This window comes from Mercenaria mercenaria, chromosome 15, assembly GCF_021730395.1.
Source record: "Mercenaria mercenaria strain notata chromosome 15, MADL_Memer_1, whole genome shotgun sequence".
NCBI classification, from domain to species: Eukaryota; Metazoa; Mollusca; class Bivalvia; order Venerida; family Veneridae; genus Mercenaria; species Mercenaria mercenaria.
This window is the reverse complement of record NC_069375.1, coordinates 22,421,201-22,444,302: the sequence shown is the minus strand read 5'-3', so window position 1 is coordinate 22,444,302 and position 23,102 is coordinate 22,421,201.

Sequence of the window (23,102 nt, the reverse complement as noted above, 5' to 3'; positions counted from 1 at the left end):
ATAATGAACGAAGGGGCACTTAGGGTCTTCCTCCACCAATTCAAAGCTGGAAAGTCGCCATATGCCTTATAATTGTCGGTGCGACATTAAACCCAACAAAAACAAAATCATTTACAAGAGAGCTTTGAAGGCCCTGTATCACTCACCTGACTTAGTTCTTATCCCGGATAACCCAGCATCTAACTTGGCGACAAACATTTTGACCATGTTTATGTAAATCAGGTAGATCGATTAATCATTAACCAAAATTTTCATGATTTGAACTCAGGTCCCCACTTTTCGACTTGACATAAATTTTATACAATTATTCTAACAAAGATTTAGATGAAGGTGATCAAATTGAAAAAGTGGCCTCTACTATGTTAGCAAGGTTTTTCTATGATTTGACCTTATGACCTAGTTTTTTTTCCAAAAATCCCTAGATACAAACTAGAAGATGCTTCTGTAGAAAAGCACATGTCTCCCGCAAAGCACAGTAGTAATAGGCATAAGTCAATTGGGGACAGTGGACACTGATGGTTGGCTTAGTTACTTCAATTCAATAGGGATCATCTACTCAGCATGTCCAATCATCCTATAAAGTTTCAATTTTCTGGGTCAAGTGGTTCTAAAGTTATAGATTGAAAACAGTTTTCCATGCTCTGGCCTCTGTGACCTTGGCCTTTGATCAAGTAGCCCCAGAATCAACAGGGTCATCTACGCTGTATGTCCAATCATCCTATGAAGTTTCAGCATCAAGTTATTGATCAGAAATGGTTTTCCATGTTCAGGCCCTGTGATCTTGACATTTGATGGGGTGATCTCAAACAACAATACAGGTCATCTACTCTGTGAGTCCTATCATCCTATGAAGTTTGAAGATTCTGGGTCAAGTGGTTTTTATCAAGTTATGGATTGGAAACAATTTTCCATGCTAGGTTCATGTGACCTTGACCTTTGATCGAGTGACCCCAAAATCTATCGGAATCATCTACTCTGCATGTCCAGTCATCCTATAAAGTTTCAACATTCTGGGTCAAGTGGTTATAGATTGAAAACAGTTTTCCATGTTCAGGCCCCTGTGATCTTGATTCACTGATCAAAATCAATAGGGGTCATCTGCTTTGCATGCAATTTCCTAGGTCAAGTGGTTCTCAAGCTACAGATTGAAAAGTTTTCCATGTTCTGGCCTCTGTGACCTTGACCTTAAATCGGGTGACCCCAAAATCAAGAGGTCAAGTGGTTCTCAAGATACTGATCAGAAAAGGTTCAGGCCCCTGTGACCTTGACCTTTGATGGAGTGACCTCAAGATCTATCGGGGTCATCTGCTCTACATGTCCAGTCATCCTATAAAGTTTCAACATTCTGCGTAAAGTGGTTCTCGAGTTAGTGATCAGAAACAGTTTTCCATGTTCAGGCCCCTGTGACCTAAATTTTTGATGGAGTGACACCAAAATTGGTAGGGGTTATCTGCTCTGCATGTCCAATCATCCTATGAAGTTTCAACATTCTGGGTCAAGTGGTTCACAAGTTATTTATCAGAAACGGCTTTCCATGTTCAGTCCCCTGTGGCCTTGACCTTTGACGGAATAAACCACAAAACAATCAGGATCATCTATTCTACATGTTCAGGCACATGTGACCTTGACCTTTGATTGAAAAAAACCCAAAACAATGGGCACTATCACCCTATGAAGTTTCAAGATTCTAGGTCAAATGGTTCTCCAGTTATTGATTGGAAATGAAATGTGATTTGACCCCTGTGACCTTGACCTTTGATGGAGTGACCCCATAATTCATAGGTTAAGTTACTTGGCATGTCTAATCATCCTATAAAGTTTCAACACTCTGGGTCAAGTGGTTCTCAAGTTGATCAGAAACAGTTCTCCGTGTTCAGGCTCCTGTGACCTTGACCTTTGATGGAGTGACTCCAAAAACAATGTGGGTCTTCTTCTTCATAAGCCCTACCATGCAAGAAGTTTCAATGTTCTAGGTCAAATGGTTCTCCGGTTATTGTCAAAAATGAAGTGTCACTGATTCTGGCCCCAGTGACCTTGACTTTTGATGGAGTGACATCAATAGGGGTCATCTACTCGGCAGTCCAATCATCCTATGAAGTTTCAACATTCTTGGTCAAGTGGTTCTCAAGTTATTGATTGGAAACAGTTTTCTGTTTTCAGCCCTGTGACCTTGGCCTTTAAAGGAGTGACACCAAAAACAATAGGGTTTTCTACTCCATAGGCCTTACCATCTTAAGAAGTTTGAATGTTATAGGTCAAATGGTTCTCCAGTTAAAGTGTGGTTGATGGACGGATGGACGAACAAAGTGTTCACACAATTGTTATTTGATTTGACCTAGATCTCGAGACCTTGTTTTACCAAATACCCCATTTGAACTTGCATAGATTTCATACAGACAAACATTCTGACAATGATTTATGACAAACAAGTAGTAAATCTGGTAGAATGTGAACAATGTTTTTCTATGATTTGACCTAGTGATCTAGTTTAAGACCTCAATTTATCAAATCTTGAACTTGTCCTAGATTTCACACAGATGAACATTTTGACAAAGATTTCTAATGATCAAATGGAAAATGTGGCCTCCAGGTGTTGACAAGATCTTTTTGTGATTTGACCTATTGACCTAGTTTTTTTTACCTCATGCCTCGAGTTTAAGAATCAAATAGGAAATGTAATCTCTGGAGTATTAACAAGATTTTTTTAAGATCTGACCTTGTGACCTAGTTTTTGACCTCAGGTAACCCAATTTCTAATTTGACAAAGGCCAACAGACAAACTTTTAAGAAGAAAATGTTTCCCCTGGAGTGTTAACAAATTCTTTTTATGATCTGACCTTGTGACCTAGTTTTTAACCTCTGGTAATCAAGTTCTGAACTTGACCTAGATTTTATAGAGACAAACATCTCTGGCAAAGACTTAAAAGACCAAATAGAAAATGTGGCCTGTAGAGTGTTTACAAGGGTTTTCAATGACTACCTCATGACCTACTGGAGGCACACATGGAAGATTGGGTAATCCAAATGTGTTAGCCTCATAAAATAAAGTCGTTATTATTATTATTATTATTATTATTGTTACCTAGTTTCTGATCTAAGTAACCCAGTTCTGAGAAGCTTATAGATTTCATCGAGACAAACATTCTGAAAAAGATTTAAGAATATCAAACAGAAAATGAGGCCTCTAGAGTGTTAACTAGGTTTTTTCTATGATCTTACCTAGTGACTTATTTTTGACTTCTGGTAACCCAAATTTTACACTTGATCTAGTGTATGTACAGACAAACAGTCTGACAATCATATAAAATGTGGCTTCTAGAGGGTAAACAAGGTTTTTCTATGATTTGACATTGCGACTTAGTGACCTAGTTTTTTTTAACTCAAATAACCCAGTTTCAAAAATTTCCTAAATTTCATAGAGACAAACATTCTGACAAAGTTTCAAAAAGAGGAGATAGAAAATGTGGCCTTTCTAGTGTTAACATGGTTTTCCTGTTAATTGACCGTGGCCTGGTTTTTTATCACAGATGACCCAGTAACCAACTTGTCTGAGCTTTTATCCAGGATAATATTCTGATTTAAAGTATCATTAAGACTGGGCTAAATTTGTGACCTCTAGAGTGTTAACAGTGAAACTTGATATGCAAGTCTGATGACGCACAACAATCACATTGTGAACACAAAAGCCAACCTTGAGCACTTTGTGCTCTGGTTAGCTAATAATGTCTCTTTTTTGGTGAAAAGCGTATTTGTCCTTGTGCGAATATATTTTCACATGGAATGCTAAGATATCCTTAAAGTTGCATAACAATCCAAAACAAATAAAGCTGAACTTGAAATAAGCAAGAGCTATCACTAAAGGTGATTAATACCCACAGATTATCCAATTGATAAATGAAAAGGGAAATATTGTGATCATGACCTTTAACTTTAAGTGTGACCTTGACCTTTGACTAGGTAAGCTGGGTTGTACAATGTGCATGTTATCTTGATGAGGTTAACAACTGATATTAGTTAAAATGAAAAGCTTTCCAGTATTAAGAAGACATGGAGTGGACAGAAGTTTATGCTACTTGACCTTTAACCTCTCAGTGTGACCTTGATCTGGGTTGTGCAGTTTACATGTTGTCTGGATGAGGTGAAGAGTTGATAATAATTTTATGAAATTCGTTTTAGTGGTTTAGAAGATATGAAGCACACAAATTTAAGCTATTTGATTTTCATTTCAAAGTGTGACCAGGTAGACCTTAAAATGAGTGACTCTGGTCATGTGCTTTGCATGCTGTCTTAATGAAGTAAACAATTGATGCTAGTTTAAGGAAAATCTTTCAAGTGGTTTAGATGATTTGATAGAAAACAAACCATTTGACAATCAAAATTAATGTGACCTCGACATTGGACTTAAAGTGACCCAGTTGTATGCTCTGCATGCCATCTATATAATGTAAACAATTTATGGTAATTTATTAGAGGCTTCCCAGGGCTTTAGAAAGTACTAAGTGGACACAAATTTAAGCTATTTAACCTTTGACCACAAAGTGTGATCTTGTGATCTTGATTATTGTACCTAGTAACCTGGATTGCTGCTCTGCAAGTGGTCTGGATGAGATAAATAAGTGATGCTACTTTTATGAAAATCTTCCCAGTGGTTTTAAAGTTTACAAGAGATGGAGCAGAATCGAATCTAAACTATTAGACCTTTAACCTCTAAATGTGAGTTGGACTCAAGAGTTGTAGTCCCAGTACATTGTCTCAGAGATGTAAACTATTGATGTTCGTTTAACAAGAGCTCGTCGAACACGAAATGCCCCCCTTGATGCATTCAGTAACTGCACAAGGAACAAAAATTATATACTCACTGTAAACATTCTGGTTTAATCTGACCTTGACTTTTAACCTATTAACTTAACAAGAGATTACAGAGTTATCTTGGCGCCATCCACTGAGCCATTTTTGAATGTTCCAAATTTTAAGACTAGCTCAAGTTAAAAATCAAGGTCAAATTTCATTTCGGTACAAAACAATGTGTATGTGGTCCAAATTTGAAAGCTGTGGCTTGAGAAATGTGAAAGCAGGTCACTAGATCAATTTCAAGGTCAAAGTTCATTTCGGTAGACAGAACTATGCATGTGCTTCAAATTTGGAGGCTGTAGCTTGAGAAATGTAAAAGTAGGTAATAGGTAAAAATCAATGTCAAATTTCAATTCAGAACACAAAAATATGCATGCGGTCCAAATTTGAAGCCTGTAGCTTCAGAAATGTGAAAGTAGGTCACTAGGTCAATCTCAAGATCAAAGTTCATTTCGGTACACAAAACTATGCATGTGGTTCAAATTTGAAGGCTGTAGCTTGAGAAATGTGAAAGTAGGTCACTAGGTCAAAATCAAGGTCAAATTTTATTTTGGAACAAAAAACTATGCATGTAGTCCAAATTTGAAGCCTGTACCTTCAAAAATGTGGAAGTAGGTCAATAGGTCAATAACAAGGTCAAAGTATTTTTGGTACACAAACCTATACATGTGGTCCAAATTTGAAGGCTGTAGCTACAGAAATGTGAAAGTAGGTCACTAGGTCAAGATCAAGGTCAACTCATGTCAAGGTCCATCTTGCCACTCAAAGCTATACATGTGGTCCAAATTTGAATGATGTAAGTTATGGACATGAAGATACTAAGTTTTTCCCTATATAAGTCTATATGAACCATATGACCCCTCGGGCGGGGCCATATTTGACCCTAGAGGGATAATTTGATGGTTTTGGACAAGAAAATCAGAAACCGTTTAACTGTTCCTGGCCAATGTGACCTTGACCTTTGACCTAATGACCTCAAAATCAATAGGGGTCATCTGCTGGTCATGAACAACCTCCCTATCAACTTTCGTGACCCTAGGCCTAAGCGTTCTTTAGTTATCATCCGGAAACTGTTTTACTGTTCAGGGTCACTGTGACCTTGACCTTTAACATACTGACTTCAAAATCAATAGGGGTCATCTGCTGGTCATGACCAACCTCCCTATCAACTTTTGTGACCCTAGGCCTAAGCCTTCTTGAGTTATCATCCGGAAACCGTTTTACTGTTCAGGGTCACTGTGACCTTGACCTTTAACATACTGACCTCAAAATCAATAGGAGTCATCTGCTAGTCATGACCAACCTCCCTATCAACTTTCATGATCCTAGGCCCAAGCATTCTTGAGTTATCATCCGGAAACCGTTTTACTATTCAGGGTCACTGTGACCTTGACCTTTGACATACAGACCTCAAAATCAATAGGGGTCATCTGCTGGTGATGACCAACCTCCCTATCAACTTTCATGATCCTAGGCCCAAGTGTTCTTGAGTTATCATCCGGAAACGGATTGGTCTACATTCCGACCGACAGACCGACATCTGCAAAACAATATACCCCTCCTTCTTCGAAGGGGGGCATAATAAATTGTTTAAAGCAGTTTAGACAATATGGAGCTATTTGACCTTTGCTTTTCAAGAGTTACTTTTGCCTTGATGAGATTAACAATTGGTGCTAGTTTTATGAAAATCTTCCCAACTGTTAAGAAAACATAAAGCAAATATCCTAGACAGATGGACAAACAGACAGAAATGCATGATTGCATGGGCAGTGCCCCTTCTGTTTTGTTCATTTTGACATCCTGAATTTGCTTTTGTGAGTGTACATGTTTGTGTGTGCATGTTCATGTGCTGTGATTTGCAATTTTGGGAGACTGTGTATGAAACGTGGCTTTCCCTGTTGGATATTTATCCTTGTTTTGTTTCTAACATAGCCCCAATATAATTTGTATCTAGGGGTATAATAACAAGAGCTGCCACAGGAGACAGCATGCTCAACTACCTATATGCTGGATAGTGAAACTGGGCACATCTGAGGAAGCTGTCACTGTCACTGGAGTGTTTAATGACTCCAATGCAGATGAAAATACTGGAAAATAGCTTAAGTCTGTGTCAAGTGTATTTAGTAATAAACAGAGATAAAGTGTATCAAAACATTAAATAAGTAAACATGGGACATAATTCATGGGCATTTTCTACAAAAGTAATGCACCATGTGTCACGTAATGTGGCTAATAATGTGGAACAAGGATTTGAAGTTTGAATCACATCTAGTTAGTAAAAACTGAGATAGAGCAAAAGTGCATCATGACTTGAACCTGAAATTCTAGTAAAAATGGGTCATAACTCAGCATTATGAACCTTGTCATGTAATGTGTGTTAAGTTTGTATCAAATCGAATACATAACAACAGAAATCATGGTATTAAAGTGAAATTCTAGGTAAAAAGGGGACATCAATCATGAAAAATTTGTGCAAAAGTTATGGACCTGATGTCATATGATGAGGACAATGATGTTGAAGAACTATTTTAAGTTTGACTCAAATTCATTTCGTAATAACAAAGATATAGTGAAAGTGCACAAACATTAACCTGAAATTCTAAGTAAAAAGGGGGCGTAATTCATGAGATATTAGTGTTATGGTTATGGTCCTTGTGTCATATGATGTGGGTGATGATGTGGTATAACTATTTGAAGTCTGAATCAAATCTGTTAGGTAATAACAGATACAGAGTGAAAGCTAGTGCATCAAAACTTTAACATGAAATTTTATGTGAAAAGGGGAACCAAAAAGTATTTTGACCACAATTATGCTTGGCTTTTTTCACAGAATTTATGGTCATTTTTGGTTGTGGCTGACAGTTGTGCCAATACTGAAAATTTAAGATTTGTTTAAAAATTCAGTAAAAAACTGAAAGTTTCCCATACTCGTATAAATATTAAAAGTATTTTCTTTTTCGTTAGATATTTTCTTCGATAATGAAGAAATTATAAAACAAGGGTGCCATAGTCACAAAACACGCCTGTTGAGAGCTTGTTAATTTGTAATTCTTGTATCTGACCTTTGACCCATAAGTGTGACCTTGACCTTAGACCTAGGGACCTGTTTTTTGCGCATGACATTCCACCTAATGATGGTGAACAATTGTGCTAAGTAACATCAAAATCCCTCCATGCATGAAGAAGAAGTGCCCCAGACAAAGACAGGCGTATAAACATTGCATGCAGTCTGATAAAATAATACTTCTTGTTCTTCACTCCATTCAGAGTCTTTCAGTTTTTAGGCCATTTAGGCGCAAGCATTGTCCAGTTATTTATACAAGAGGGTCCCTGGATTGCTCACCTGAGTAATATGAGCTACATAGACAAGTGTAAGAGATCAGGTAAGAAAGTCAAATATAAGTTAGTATTGAAATCTTTTCCTAGTTGTGTGAACATGTTTCAAATGTCAATTTGATGCTTAAATAATAAGAAAATAGGTTTGTAGGTCAAATTAATGGTCACTGAAAGTCAATTTTAAGATCGGTGAGCAAAACTGTTTATGTCATGCAAATTTCAAGGCTTATCGTAAGAAAAAAAGAAAGTAGGTCAGTAGGTCAAGTCACAGTCAAGTGACCCCTAATTACTTAGGGTCATCAAGTAATCATAATTAAGCAGTCTAGAAAATATGATCAGACAATTTTTGAAGTATTTTTTCCTATATAACTCATATAAAAACTAAGTGACCCCGGAGCAGGGCTTTAAATGGACCCTTGGTCATAATTTGAACAATCTTGGTAAAGGACCACTAGACAATGCCACATGTAAAATATCTAAGCGCTGTGCCTCCTGGTTTCAGAGAAGAACATTTTTTGTTTTTCATATACAACTGTTATGTAAATTCAAGTGACCCTTAATTACTTGGGGTCATCAAGTAATTATAATTAAGCAGTCTAGAAAATATGATCAGACAATTTTTGAAGTATTTTTTCCTATATAACTCATATAAAAACTAAGTGACCCCGGAGCAGGGCTTTAAATGGACCCTTGGTCATAATTTGAACAATCTTGGTAAAGGACCACTAGACAATGCCACATGTAAAATATCTAAGCTCTGTGCCTCCTGGTTTCAGAGAAGAACATTTTTTGTTTTTCACATACAACTGTTATGTAAATTCAAGGGACCACGGGGCAGGACCAAAATTGACCCTGGGATCATAACTTTAACAATCTTGAGAAAAGTCCACTACACAATGCCACATACCAAATATCTAAGGTTTCAGAGAAGATATTTGAAATCTACAATATAGTCATATAGGGAAAATAAGCCCTGCCCCCTGGCGACCATGTTTTTTAACGAAATAGAATGGCTTAAGCAATTTTGGTAGAAAGTCACCTAGAGATCATTTCTACAAAATATTTTTGAAATCCGGCTAAGAGTTTCTGGGAAGAGTTTTAAAGATTTTCCTTTCCGTTGCCATGGCAACCACAGTTCTGAATGGATTTTAATTCTTTGGGCAATTCTGAAATTCCTGTAAAGTTTGGTGTAAATCTGCCCAGTAGTTTTGAAGAAGAAGATTTTTTTTAGAAATTGTTGACGGACGCAGGAAGGACGACGCATGATGAACGGCGGACATCAAGCGGTCACAAAAGCTCACCTTCAGCCTTTAGCTCAGGTGAGCTTAAAAAAAGCATTATCAGACTCCAGGTCTCTGTGTCTTTAAACTTTGATCTAGTGATACCAAAAACAATAAGAGCTAGTCAAGTTGCCTAGTGGCAACAGGCAATCATCATATGAAGTTTGAACACCGAAGGCCCAAATGTTCTTCAGTTATTGATCAGAAAAAAACTTTAATTATGAGGGCACTGTGACCTTGATCTTTACCCTCCTGATGCCGGAGACAATAGGGGTTATCTAATGAAAAGTCAACATCAATATCAAATCTTTATTGTGATTTAGGCCTCCGGCCATCATATGCATATTATATATATACATGTATTAAAAATATTACAAACAACAACTATAATAAGAACTAGATGCCCACGGGCAACATGTCGAGCCCGCCCGCTGTCAAAAGGACTGGGAGTTGCACATGACACTCCTTGTCTCATTGAGGCAAACATTTATGCCAAATAAAAAAGAGATTGCAAAAAGTTACAATATAAGTTACTTAAAGTAACAACAAAGGGACGTAAATCTTAAAAAGAAAAAAAAAGAAAAAAAATCTAAGTCCACACAAAAATCGTCACCAGTAGAGATAGGTCAAAATACACCTGAAAATTGGATGTAACATGCATGTTGTACTACAGAAAAGTGGTCTTGATTTTTCCCTACGACCAGTAATAAAAAAATTATGAATATAAGCTATTTATAGTAATAATAAAGGGAAGTAATTCTAGGATCTTGCGCACGACACTCCGTCTCATGATGATGAACAATTGTGCCAAGTTACATCAAAATCCCTGTATGCATCAAAAAGAAATGCTCCAGACAAAGTCATTCTTGTATCTGACTTTTGACCTCTAAGTGTGACCTTGACCTTACACCTAGGGACCTGGTTCTTGTGCCTGACACTCCGTCTCATGGTGGTGAACATTTGTGCCAAGTTACATCAAAATCCCTCCATGCATGAAGAAGAAATGCTCCAGACAAAGTTGTCATTCTTGTATCCTTTGACCTCTAAGTGTGACCTTGACCTTAGACCTAGGGACCTGGTTCTTGCGCATGACACTCTGTCTCATGATGGTGAACAATTGTGCCAAGTTACATCAAAATCCCTCCATGCATGAAGAAGAAATGCTCTGGACAGTCATCTTTGAATTTGACCTTTGACCTGTAAGTGTGACCTTGACCTTTGAGATAGGAACCTGGGGTTTGCACATGACACTCCGCCTCACTGAGGATAACATTCATGCCAAATATAAACAAGATTGCTCCATGCATGTCAAAGTTATGGTCCGGACAAACAAATCTGGACGGACGGACGCACGCACATACACATACACCGAACAGCCATTTGGACAACTATGTCTTCACTTCCGCAAGCGGGCTCGACAAAAATCCAAGTACACTAACTATTTATATCATTCATATCAGAAAAAAGCATTTGTTTTCAAGAAAATAGATTTTTATATCATCATTTCTAATTGCCTGTCTATATCTTGCCGAGAAAAGACATGGACAGAATTAATATATATCTGTGATTATGTGACCATGCCCCACTTCCAGCCTTGTTAAGGCAAGACTGATATCTTGGCTGTAATGAAAACAATGCTTTTTTATAAAATTTATGCAAAATATAAATACAACAGTCATCACATAAGTAAAACATACAATAACATAATTTAAAATGCATCAGTTCTTTAAAGAATTATATGTACATTGTATAATTGCATCTTTACTAATCCTACCAGGTGTTCTGTATTACAAAAGTGCTTCTATTGTGACATTTTGATACAAGCAAAACTGTATTATCTGCACTATTAATTACTTACTGGTATTTCATTTTATTATTTGTTTGTTAAAAGTTAACTTTTTACCATAAGTAAGTTGACAAAATCATAGGAACCATGTTTTGATGGGTAAATCAAACACATATGAATAAATCCTAAATGATTTTGTTGTGCAAAAATGTATGATATTGTGTCTAAAACAGTTTTCATTTTCCGCTCAATTGTGTAATTGCAAGGGAAGTAAACTAATAGATATTTCTGCTTATAAGTACTAGCCCTAGGCAAGAGTTGTCATTCTTTGTGGATCACAACTTTAAATTAAAAATTAAAACTTCTGTTATTGATATTAACAAAACTATCATAAAACTTCACATTTGTGAAATCATTTTTGGTTATTTGAAAGACTTGGAAATAAATTTCTAGACTTTATTTAATGTATAACTATCATTGAAAATTTTAGGGTCTATCTCTACATAGGCATTCGATCAGCAGAGCTTCCACGCCACTTGCAACAGCGAGTAAAAGAAACTCCGGGTGCTTGTACCAAGAAGGTTTGTATGGGGACCTTAAAGAAGGCGAAGAAGTGTAGGGAGATCCATTTAGAAAAGGAGAGAGATGCAGTCACTGCTTTGTTCTCTGTTAGGTTTAAATATGAAATATTTAATGTAGGGCAATATTACAATAGTGTCTAGATTTAAGTCAATGTAATAATCCATCTAAAATTCATTCTAAACTACATGTATAACTATTTGAAATATAAGATTGAATGACCTTTTACTTAAACAAAAAACTGAATAAAATGTAAAAAATTAATAGGGACACAAAAATCAGACAAGGATTTAGAATTTTAGTTTAAGAGTCATGCAAATGTTTCGTTTGTATGGTTTGGGGACGATGAGTGGAGTTCTTATCTTTAATATTGTCACTAGTATTTATAAACAATTCTAGCATTGGATGTAAAATTTGACTGAGCAGCCATTTGACTTTTCAGATATATGGAATCTGAGTGCTCTTTATATTCTGTATTTAGGTTGCATTCTGCACTGAATAAAGTTTTGACTTGATATGAAATAGATTGTAACTGACACTGTATGATTAATTCCAGAACACAGACAACCACAGCAGCAGCCAATTGTTCCTCTGATTGAGACGCATGACCATGAGGAGCAAGAGCTACATCCCCTTGTAGCTGCTCTAGAGGAAGCTGATCCAGAAGTTTGTGGTCAAACTGATCTCTCTGAAGCTCCTCTAGAGGACGCCGACAGTGTAGAGGCAGTACCAGAAACAGCAAAACTGCCAGAAACTGTAGAAAAAAACCCTGTTTGTAAGTATATTTCTCTGAATAGGTTTACTTCAAATTTTGGTTGAAAACAATGACATGAAGCAGGTTTAATTAGAGAATTCTAAAAAAAGTACATGTCACACAGTTAGTATATTGACAACATTAGTATCCTTGAATTGGCAATCACTAATAAACATCCCTTGAGTACAAAATAACTTGTGAACTCAGAAAAAAGCAGTTTAAAGAAATGCTTCATTTAACTAAGTTTCATCCATTGACAATATGTGTTGCACCTAATATGTTGCAGCTAACAAGACAACTCAATTCAACTTTTACCCGCTGGCTTTGGATCAGTACAACATGTATAAACCAGCAATACTTCCAATAATGATTCCATATTTGGAGGGCAACAAAATATTGAATTTATGAACATTTGGATTTTCACAGACATTTTGGGAGGTATTTTTTTACAAGTGTGTTATATAGAGGAAATACCAATTTAACATGATATTCATATTCAACAACATTTTTACAATGAAACAAAATCTTCTGTCCTTGTCTATAAAATAACTACAGTGTTCTTTCATAATAGGTTTGATGATATTCTTAAAGTACTAAAAGAATATTCTATTTCAAAATGAAGGCTTTGGAACTATAAATATAAACTACCTATTTTAGATATATTTGACCTAACTGCATCAAAGTACACAGTCTGAAGAAATAATGAAAATATCATTTTCTGAAAAAGAGTTATTTGAGCTAAAGAATTATCCTGGGTAATATGTGGGGGGAAAAGAGGCAACTCAGCTAAAACTCAGCTAAAACTTTACATTAAGTGACTATGTACCTAGTATCTCATGCACACAATGCACTTTTTACCTCTTAAGGCATGAAAAACAGCATGACAAATTACTGCAATGGTTTGCAGTATGTAAAGATAAAATCAGTTATAGATGTGCCACAAAATAACTGTATTCTTTATTTCCATAAAGGTAATTATACATGATTTGCATAAAACGAGAGCTCGTCGAACACGGAATCCCCCCCTTGATGCATTCAGTAATTGCACAAGGAACAGAAATTATTTGCTCACTGTAAACAAAAGTTCTACTGTTCTGGTTCAATGTGACCTTGACCCTTGACCTATTGACCTCAAAATCAACAAGGGTCAACAGCTTGTCATAATCAACCTCCCTATTAAATTTCATGGTCCTAGACCCAACCATTCTCAAGGTATCGTCCGAAAAGGGTTTAACTGTTCCAGGTCAATGAGACCTTTACCTTTGGCCTACTCACCTCAAAATCTATAGGGGTCATCTACTGGTCATGAACAACATCCCTATCAAGTTTCATGATTCTAGGCCCAAGTGTTCTCAAGTAATTGTCTGGAAATGGTTTAAATGTTCTGAGTCACTGTAACCTTGACCTTTGACCTACTGATCTCAAAATCAATAGGGGTCATCTGATGGTCATGATGAACCTCTGTATCATCTTTCATGAACCTTAGCCCAAGCATTCTCATCTAGAAACCCTTTAACTGTTCCTGGCCAATGTGAACTTTGACCTAATGACCTCAAAATCAATAGGGGTCATCGCTGGTCATGACCAATCTCCCTATCAATTTTCCTGATCCTAGGCCCAAGCGTTCTTGAGTTATTGCCCGGAAACCGTTTTACTGTTCCTGGTCACTGTGACCTTGACCTTTGACCTACTGATCTCAAAATCAATAAGGGTCATCTGCTGGTGATGATCAACCTCCCTATCAACTTTCACATTCCTAGGCCCAAGCAATCTTGAGTTATCATCCGGAAACTGTTTAACTGTTCCAGGTCACTGTGACCTTGATCTTTGACATACTGATCTAAAAATCAATAGGGGTCATCTCCTGACATGACAAATCTCCCTATCAACCCCCATGAGCCTAGGCCCAAGCGTTCTTGAGTTATCATCTGGAAACCATTTAACTGTTCAGGGTCACTGTGACCTTGACCTTTGACACACAGATCTCAAAATCAAAAGGGGTCATCTGCTGTTGATGACCAACCTTCCTATCAACTTTTATGATCCTAGGCCAAAGCGTTCTTGAGTTATCATCCGGAAACGGATTGGTCTACATTCCGACCGACAGACCGACATCTGCAAAACAATATACCCCTCCCTCTTTGAAGGGGGGCATAAAAAGAGAGAAATAGTTACAAAATGATAGTGACATATATCAGGCCAAGACAATGAGTTTAATGTTTAAACATTTTATTAAGTCAATGTAGCAGTATGCACAGTAACTGATATAAATCCTGTATGATAACTCAAACGATAACATGTTTGATAATTATTATATTTTCTTCATTAAAATGTTTCAATACAGAAAGTATTTTTTCCATTAAAAAGTGTCAAAACCGTAGCACCTTGCACATTTAGCATTCATAATCGAAACAAATATAAAGCTGATCATTGATCATTTGATAGTGTTTTAAACAAGAACTGGTTATTGTACTGCAAATTAAAACAAACTATTATAGATTTAAATAATTTCTACTGGTAATATGTCACTTGCACAGTGGTTGAAAACGGGTAAAGTGAGCACCCATATGCTGAAAGAACCTGGACTGCCAGATCCAGCAACAGCAGATTCAGCGAGACAGGCTCTTTCGTTTCAGGTAAACATAAGATTCATGTTATACGTAAATGTTTGAACTTTTAATATTACAAAGTTAACGTAAAAAAAGGTATTGGTTTACGTGACACAATAAGTTCTTTCAATATTTAATAGCGCTATACAATTTTTCGTAATCAAGAAACTACCGCTTTCTATTTTTTTCGAAGACTTTTTGTAGCGTATTTTAACATTCAGACAATACAGAAAATAAAATTATCTTTGATGTGTCTAGGCTGCTAATGATTCGCAAATGAAAAAGAGGCAGCTATGATCACTACGACGACGAAATCAGGGCTAAGATTGCGAGGTACGCAATAGAATGCGACACAGCCAAAGCTTCCAGGAAGTTTAGTAATGACTTAGGACAAAATGTGAGTGAGACAACCATATGCAGCATGTGGGATATGGAAAACAGAGGTGATCTTATTCGTAGTGGATTTAAAAAGGCTGACTTCTTTAAGAGATAAACATTGTGATAAACAGTGCCAGAGATCTATAAAATTGATAGTTGATAGTCCAGTAACGTAGGTCACAGTTCACCCACATTTTGTTGTAAATACTATAGTACTGTATTTTGTGTTTGTGATTATAAATGTGCTAACTTCTGTTTTGTAGTCGCGAAGCATTTCGACCCATCTCTACCTTTAACTGAATTTATGTTAATTATATATATGTGCAATTGAAACTACAAATGTATGCTGATTACTATTCACAAATTTTAGTTCAAATACATGCCTTAGACTACTCACTAGTCAGTCTGTTTTGTTGTATATGATTTAATGCAAATGCTATTCACGTTTTTAATGGTAACATAGTGTAATATAAATTATGATTGAGTTATTCTAAAAAAATAGGTAAAAAGTCTATAACTATAAAAATGCTGTATTTGTTTAAAACTTATAAATAGTATATTCAAATAAACAATATTGGCAAATAATTCTATGAATACTTTCTAAAGTATTTGCTTTTGTATCTAACAATACATGATGGTAATGTAACTTTCTGTTATAAACGGTGAACTCTCATGATATACATTTTCTTTCAAAGTTGTTGTTCATGATAATATAATTGTCACAAACATTGACAATGCACATAATATCTGACTGAAGACTTACTGTAAGACTTTATTAAGTTTATTGGTAACATAGTGTTAACGTATTGTAATGTAGACTTCATTTTTATGAAAACATGTGTTGCATTTGTCGTCACATCATTCTGGAGAATATCTGCTTATAAATGGAATTATCTGATCAATGGCAATATTGTTTGATTAAATATATGTTATCTGAATGTGGCATAAACTTATCATTTGCTTAAGACGCCATTTTGGTCGCTGTCTTTAATCCTCCATAAAAAATTTTGCCCGATGATGACAGGGCGTGATCAAACGGATTCAACTTCTTCACCATCAGGGCAACTGAAAATAATAAAAACATTTTCTATCTACCCCAAAACAAGGTCCCACTTGGTCTTGTCAGGACTATTAGATTTAAAGCAAATATAATAACAATAAAAAAAACAATTTACAGTTATGAAATTATGTTTGTAATCAATCAGACTTATGGTCTAAGTTTCACTTTTTTTCGGCGAACGCCGTCTAAATTCGTTTTCGTTTCCTATGCCACGTGACTTCAGTTTGCAAATCAAACTACTTGATAATGCATTATAGATAATTTATCAAAATGGAAGATTTATGCAAAACTCTGCCTGATTGGACGAGAGTGTCAATTTCTTTCAATCTGTTGATTGTGCTACGCTGAGTGAAATGTAGACAAAGCGTTTATCCTAAACGAGGCTGTTCACAGTTTTAAAGCTAACTTTGGCTCAGTATATTTAGCAAGAATATTGATATATCTCAAAATGATAAGTAAGTTTAATAAATATGATAAAAACCTGTTCAAATACCAACATATATCAAATTAAAGAAAGAGCTGAATACGGTCTGCGTATCACATGAATAAGGGTGTGATAAGAGTCTTTTATGTAGAGAAGTGCTTTTTAAAAGATTTTCCTTGTTACAATTGTCGTCTGTATATGAAAAGGTTTCTTGCTTTTGTGACTTATTCAGATTGCATATTAAAATGAGTACTTGTTTGCTTTGATATATTTGTTATAAATTATTTAACTGATTTATTATATATGAATATTTTTCTTTAGTATGGTATGCAAATATTGAACTCAGTTGAAATCTGTTTCATTATATATATGCTATATAATGACTGAATCTCATTACACTGAAATGAAGGTACGCTGCATACAGTTTATCTATGTGATATGACTACAGTCAAACTTTGCTTATAAAACAGAAATATTGAAATAATTACAATTGTATGTTTTGCTTGACCTTAACTTTTTTATAGGTGCGATGTCATTGTCCAAAGATTCATGAATAGCGAATATGCATTTGTTAAAGCGGGATCAGTTGGCCTATTTTAGAAATAAATAAAAATAATAAATAAAAAAATCCTTTAATTGATTTTTTCTCATGTATTCTAATCAAACTTGATTTGTAGCATCTTTATTAGGCCCGCAGCCGACTTTGTTCAGCTGGGACATTTGACCCCTTTTAGGGGCTGCTAGAGCTAAAACTAAAAATGCCTTCATACAGCGTCTCATGAACAGCTTGGTGGATCTTTGTCATACTTGGTCTGGAGCATCATTATAAAGTCCTCTTCCAAATTTATTTATATAGGAACTTGGGCCCTATTAGAGACCACTATAGCTAAAAGTAGATATGCCTTTCTGCGTATTAACCACTCAAATGTAATGGATTTTTATCAAACTCGATGTGTAACAATATCGTAAGGTCTCCTGCTATTTTGTTACAAATGGGGATAGGGACCAATTTAGCTAAAAATATAAACACGTTTAATGACCTCTTCTCATGAACCGCTTCATGAATCTTCATCAAACTACTGTTGTAATTATTCGTCTAAGGATAAACGAAACAAAATTGCAACCCTACGAAACCTTTGCGAAAAATTAAAAGAGAACCATTTAAATTGTTAAAGTGCGGTGTTTAGTTTTGCAATTTGAAAAATGTTAGATGAAAGATGAATGTTAGATGAAAAATTCATAAACTTCTTTCTTTATTACAATTCGCCGACCATCATTTTTAAAGATATTTCTTGTTTAGTATAAAATCACTTAATTTCGCATACAAGTATTTACACTATGATCTTTAGAATAATACAAAATACTTTTTTAATGCAAGAAAGTAAAATATGTGGCATATTTAAAGTAAAATATGTGACATATTTTCGTACTTTTAAAGTTATTTTCGTCACCGATTTTGATTAATATAAATTAAAAGTGCTGCCTAATTTTTAGTGCAAAGTAATTTATTAGTGTATATTGATGGGGTCAGTATAATACACTCAAATATCTAGAATTTACAAACAAGCAATAAACCTTATGATGATAAATTTAAATACCCTGTGAAATGGTTAACTAATCTAGAAGTTCATTTCTGATGTCATATAATAAAACAATTATTGAATGGCTCAAGCAATGGTTTTGACTACTAGCCAACAAGCCATACAGAATATTTGTTTGTTTCAGTGTAAGATTGAAATATCTTTCATGATTTCATTTGGCATTGACACGAGTGAAAATGTATAAGATGAGGTGTTCATGAGTGAAATACATTAAGTACATTGATATCATTGCATTATTACACGACTCCTGATATGAACTGCCAGTCAATAGTTTGTGCTGTTGACTGAGCTATAGTTCCACACAGGTTGCTAGGCTAGTAAAACTTTTTTTTGCTCCTACAGAAAATAACATGGAATTTTGTGGACTATAATTTGTGGACTATAACGCTGTCAAGAACTGTTGTGTGTATTGTGTGTGGAATAAATAACATCTACATTAAGCAGACCAGAGATGCAAATGATAATTGGACATTTTGAAAAACATACAATGTCATCAAGAAGCTAAAGCCAGAGTAAGTTCCATAACTCTATTTTGCATTTTTATAAAATTATGCCCCTTCTTTGGTGTTGCATTGTAAATGGTGCTTCTGGACATTTTCAGAGAAATTACTCCAAGTGTTCGCGAGACACTTACATATATTTCGACAATATTATAGTCTCATTTGTACACATAAATTAAGTAAATATAGATGCACATAATGCTAATACAGGTAGTGTTATCTAGAGGTCATGTGTTTGTTTCAGTGTAAAATCAGACTGATTTAATTCTCAAGAGGCAAAATATTGATGTAAGTTTGTGTTACGCTGTTTTAATTCTAACAGTATTTTATTTCAGGTGTAAGGTATTTTTTTCTGAAGTGATTCCGGTATCAAAAAACCACCACCGCGATAGCAGATACCATCCATCTCGGGAAGATGTGCAAGAAACAGATCAGCTTGCTAAAGTTGTTAACTCGGCACTGTCCTGTGTTGCTGCTGTTTAACTGGACGCCACTTACGTCAGTCATACAATGTTCACAAATAGTCATCTAGCAAAGGATGGTCTACATCTGTGCTATGAAGGCACTAAGTTAGTTGAAACTGAAATTAAGTTAGTCAGAGAAAAGTTACGGACACATAATACTGGTGTAACTTACAGTCAAGTAGTCAGACAAAACAGTAAAATGTGTGAATATCTGCGTAAGTCTAGCGATGTTAACAAAATGATGAATGAGAGCAGATGCAAAGTTTCTCGTGAGAAACTGAATCCAAACAGAACTGTGTTCATAGGAAAATGCGCTAATGCAAAACAGCAAACTAAAGAAGTAGAAGAAATACAAATAGAACTGAAAACTGAATGTGTATCGCGCAAAAATGGGGAGAAAATGGCAAAGGACATCCAATTTAATATACCGTCAAACTGATTTGAGATTTTGGAAATTGAAACGTGTGAACTACTTACATCAAAGAATGATGAAGAGAATTCGCTGAAAGAGACAATGCATGAGGAAAAGCTGCCACGAAAAATCAAAGGGAAGTCTAAAAAATTACTTGCTAGTGATTATTTTGTTCAGTGTGGTGGTGGCCAGCAAGAAGCTTTTATGTACATAACAAATACTCTGAAAAATATTTTATTTATTTTGGTTTTACGGCGCACCAACACAGTATAGGTTATATGGCGCCAAACAGGACTACAAATTTTGGAAAATAATGTTGCAATTGATATTCTTGCAATTGATATTCTTATTAATAGTACCACGAGCGACGAGGTTAGCCAGAAGATATCCACTGATGTGCCCGTGAAACCAAAAGGGGGTGAAGTTTACGTAATTGACACGAACAAACTGCCAAATAAAAAGGACGCTTTATTGGATAGGTACTTTTGGAGACACAACAGAAGTAAACATTATCCAAGAAATGCAAAAGAACAAATTGGTTAAATCAATCAATCTACAAGATAAGGGACAAATCAAATGATAAAGGTTTTTCAACAACGTTTCAAAGATACACGTATAAGTTGACGGAATGTGACAGATTCGTTTTAGTTCAGTACATAGGTGCTGAAACTAGCATAAAACCTACAACACACGGAAACAGCAAAACTTCAAAAGAGTTCATACCTACTAAACCGTCTGTAATCGAACAAATAAAAGAAAATGTAGACAACTTTTCTAAAATTGCAAGTATTATTAACCGTGAGTCAAGAAACAAGGCAACTTGTGGGTTGGATTTCGGATTAAATACAACGAGAAACATGAAATAAGTCGAAAATCATCTTTTACAAGCACGGAGAGATAAACGGTTGATGCAAGATGACATTTACAATTTGTTAGAAATTTCTTATCATCTTGAAACTTACGTGCATCAAATTGATATATTTCCTTCTTTAATTATTACTATTGTAGGTTTACCCGAAACAATGAATGAATTTAATGAACTTTTGATAAATGACTCTAGTACGAACACCCTGCATGTCTATATGATATTGTTAAATGTGGCAATAAGAAATGTACCATTCAGTGGTTTCATAAACATTGTGTAGTTGGTTTTTTACATGAAAACTGGGTTTGTAAAAATTGCAGATAATCATGAATTGAAATTGAATGATATGCCTTTGTTTACATACTGTTGATATAGAGTGGTGGAACCTATGCTCACGGTATTTCGATGAATACACTCTCTGCAGAAGCACAGATAAAAATATTTCATCATGCTATGTTCAACACCGACCAGTGGTGAAATGCCTTTACAACAAACGTAGCGATAGCCGCGCGTGCCGCTCACGTGACGTATACAGCAGCCAATACATTTTACGCAATCTGTATCCGTCGCACAAATCTCAGACAAATATGTCAAAATAACCCAACTAAAGTTAGTTTTTTAGAAATCATGCATTACAGTCAGATGTAAGATACATTTAAGAGCAAGATGTGATGAATGTGATGCCTGGCTACACTACGAGTGACTGTCGAACCATGAAAAGATCGATGTTGATCTTAGTATTTTGACAAAGTCCAAATGGCTTTTTCTGAGATGTAGGGAGGAGTAATTTTCCTACACACAAAAGAAGTGTTGGTTAACATTAGTGAGTTATTCACGGTCGTTGTTTGAATCATTAATACTTGAACATTCTGTTTTTATTTAACATTATTATACGTTTTTAAGCTTTGTTCTAAGAGTGACTCCATTTCTGTAAGGGAAATATACACATTGAGGCACATACTAAATTTTGTCCTCATTTCTTTTGTTTTTCACATAATAAATGAGTAATGTTCTAAATATTATATTCGCATATGCTTGTTTGTTCATTTTTAGCCTGCTGAATTTTTTTAATAGATATAACATACCGCCAGCATAGGTTCCCTTCAGGGCGAATTTTCACCTTTTCACTTATGCCGTGTCGATAGCTCACGAGACGACTAAGTCCCGTGATGACGCACATCAACAATATGTTTCTATAATAGGAGGATAACTTTATGTTTTTGTATAGGCAAATCGAAATAATATTTTTTTCTTGTTTCTTAAAAAGATAATATATGTACAAAATACCGCGAGCATAGGTTCCACCACTCTATATGTAATTGATATTTTTATCACTGATTTAAACTGTTAGTTGTAAACTGCAATGTTACATGGCAGCTATGACGTTCAATTAGATATCATTATGATATAATGCAAATTGTCAAATAAAAAGACATCATGTTATTAGTAAATGTTCTAGTTCACCCCCGAGTTTCCTGTTATGAAATGTGCTATTATAATTTTGTCTAATTTTGTAGTTAAAACATTATTTAATTTTGTATGTAATACAATTCTTTGATAAAATGAAGTAATCTGTTATAATGTCGTCTCTGCATTTATACTTGTCTTCCTCGATTTATTTGTGATTTAAATTTGAATATGTTATTAACATTAATTTTTAATGGATGAAAATCTTCTACTTAAATCCTAAATAAAATGTATATTCTTTTATGTTTTATTCAATCGCTTTTACCAGTATATCATACCCTATAATTTCTTGAGTTTCAATTTACATTTAATATCAAACTCATAAGTATTTACAGTTGATGATGAGGATGTTCACAGGAGTCTGAAATTCTATCACTAATACTCCAGAAGTCTAGCTATATATAGGGTTTATTTTATATAGAGGGGGTACTTCTTTTTTTTAAGACAGACTTCTGGAGTCTTATTGATAGAATTTCTGCTGTGCAGCCTACTATGCTGTTTCCAGATTTCATTTAACTTTAATGTGCCCTAACTTTTCAATATTGCCCTGGCCTAGATACCCTGTGATGGTAAATGTAGCATATTTTCGGCTGTTATTTGATTATGATTTGTCCATCCGCTTGAGGTCTAGACATTAATATATTCTACCATTTACTGAATACTCTGACATATTTGTCAATTTTGATACTTTTTTCCACCAATTGTTAAATGAAATAACTACTGTTTACGATTTTTC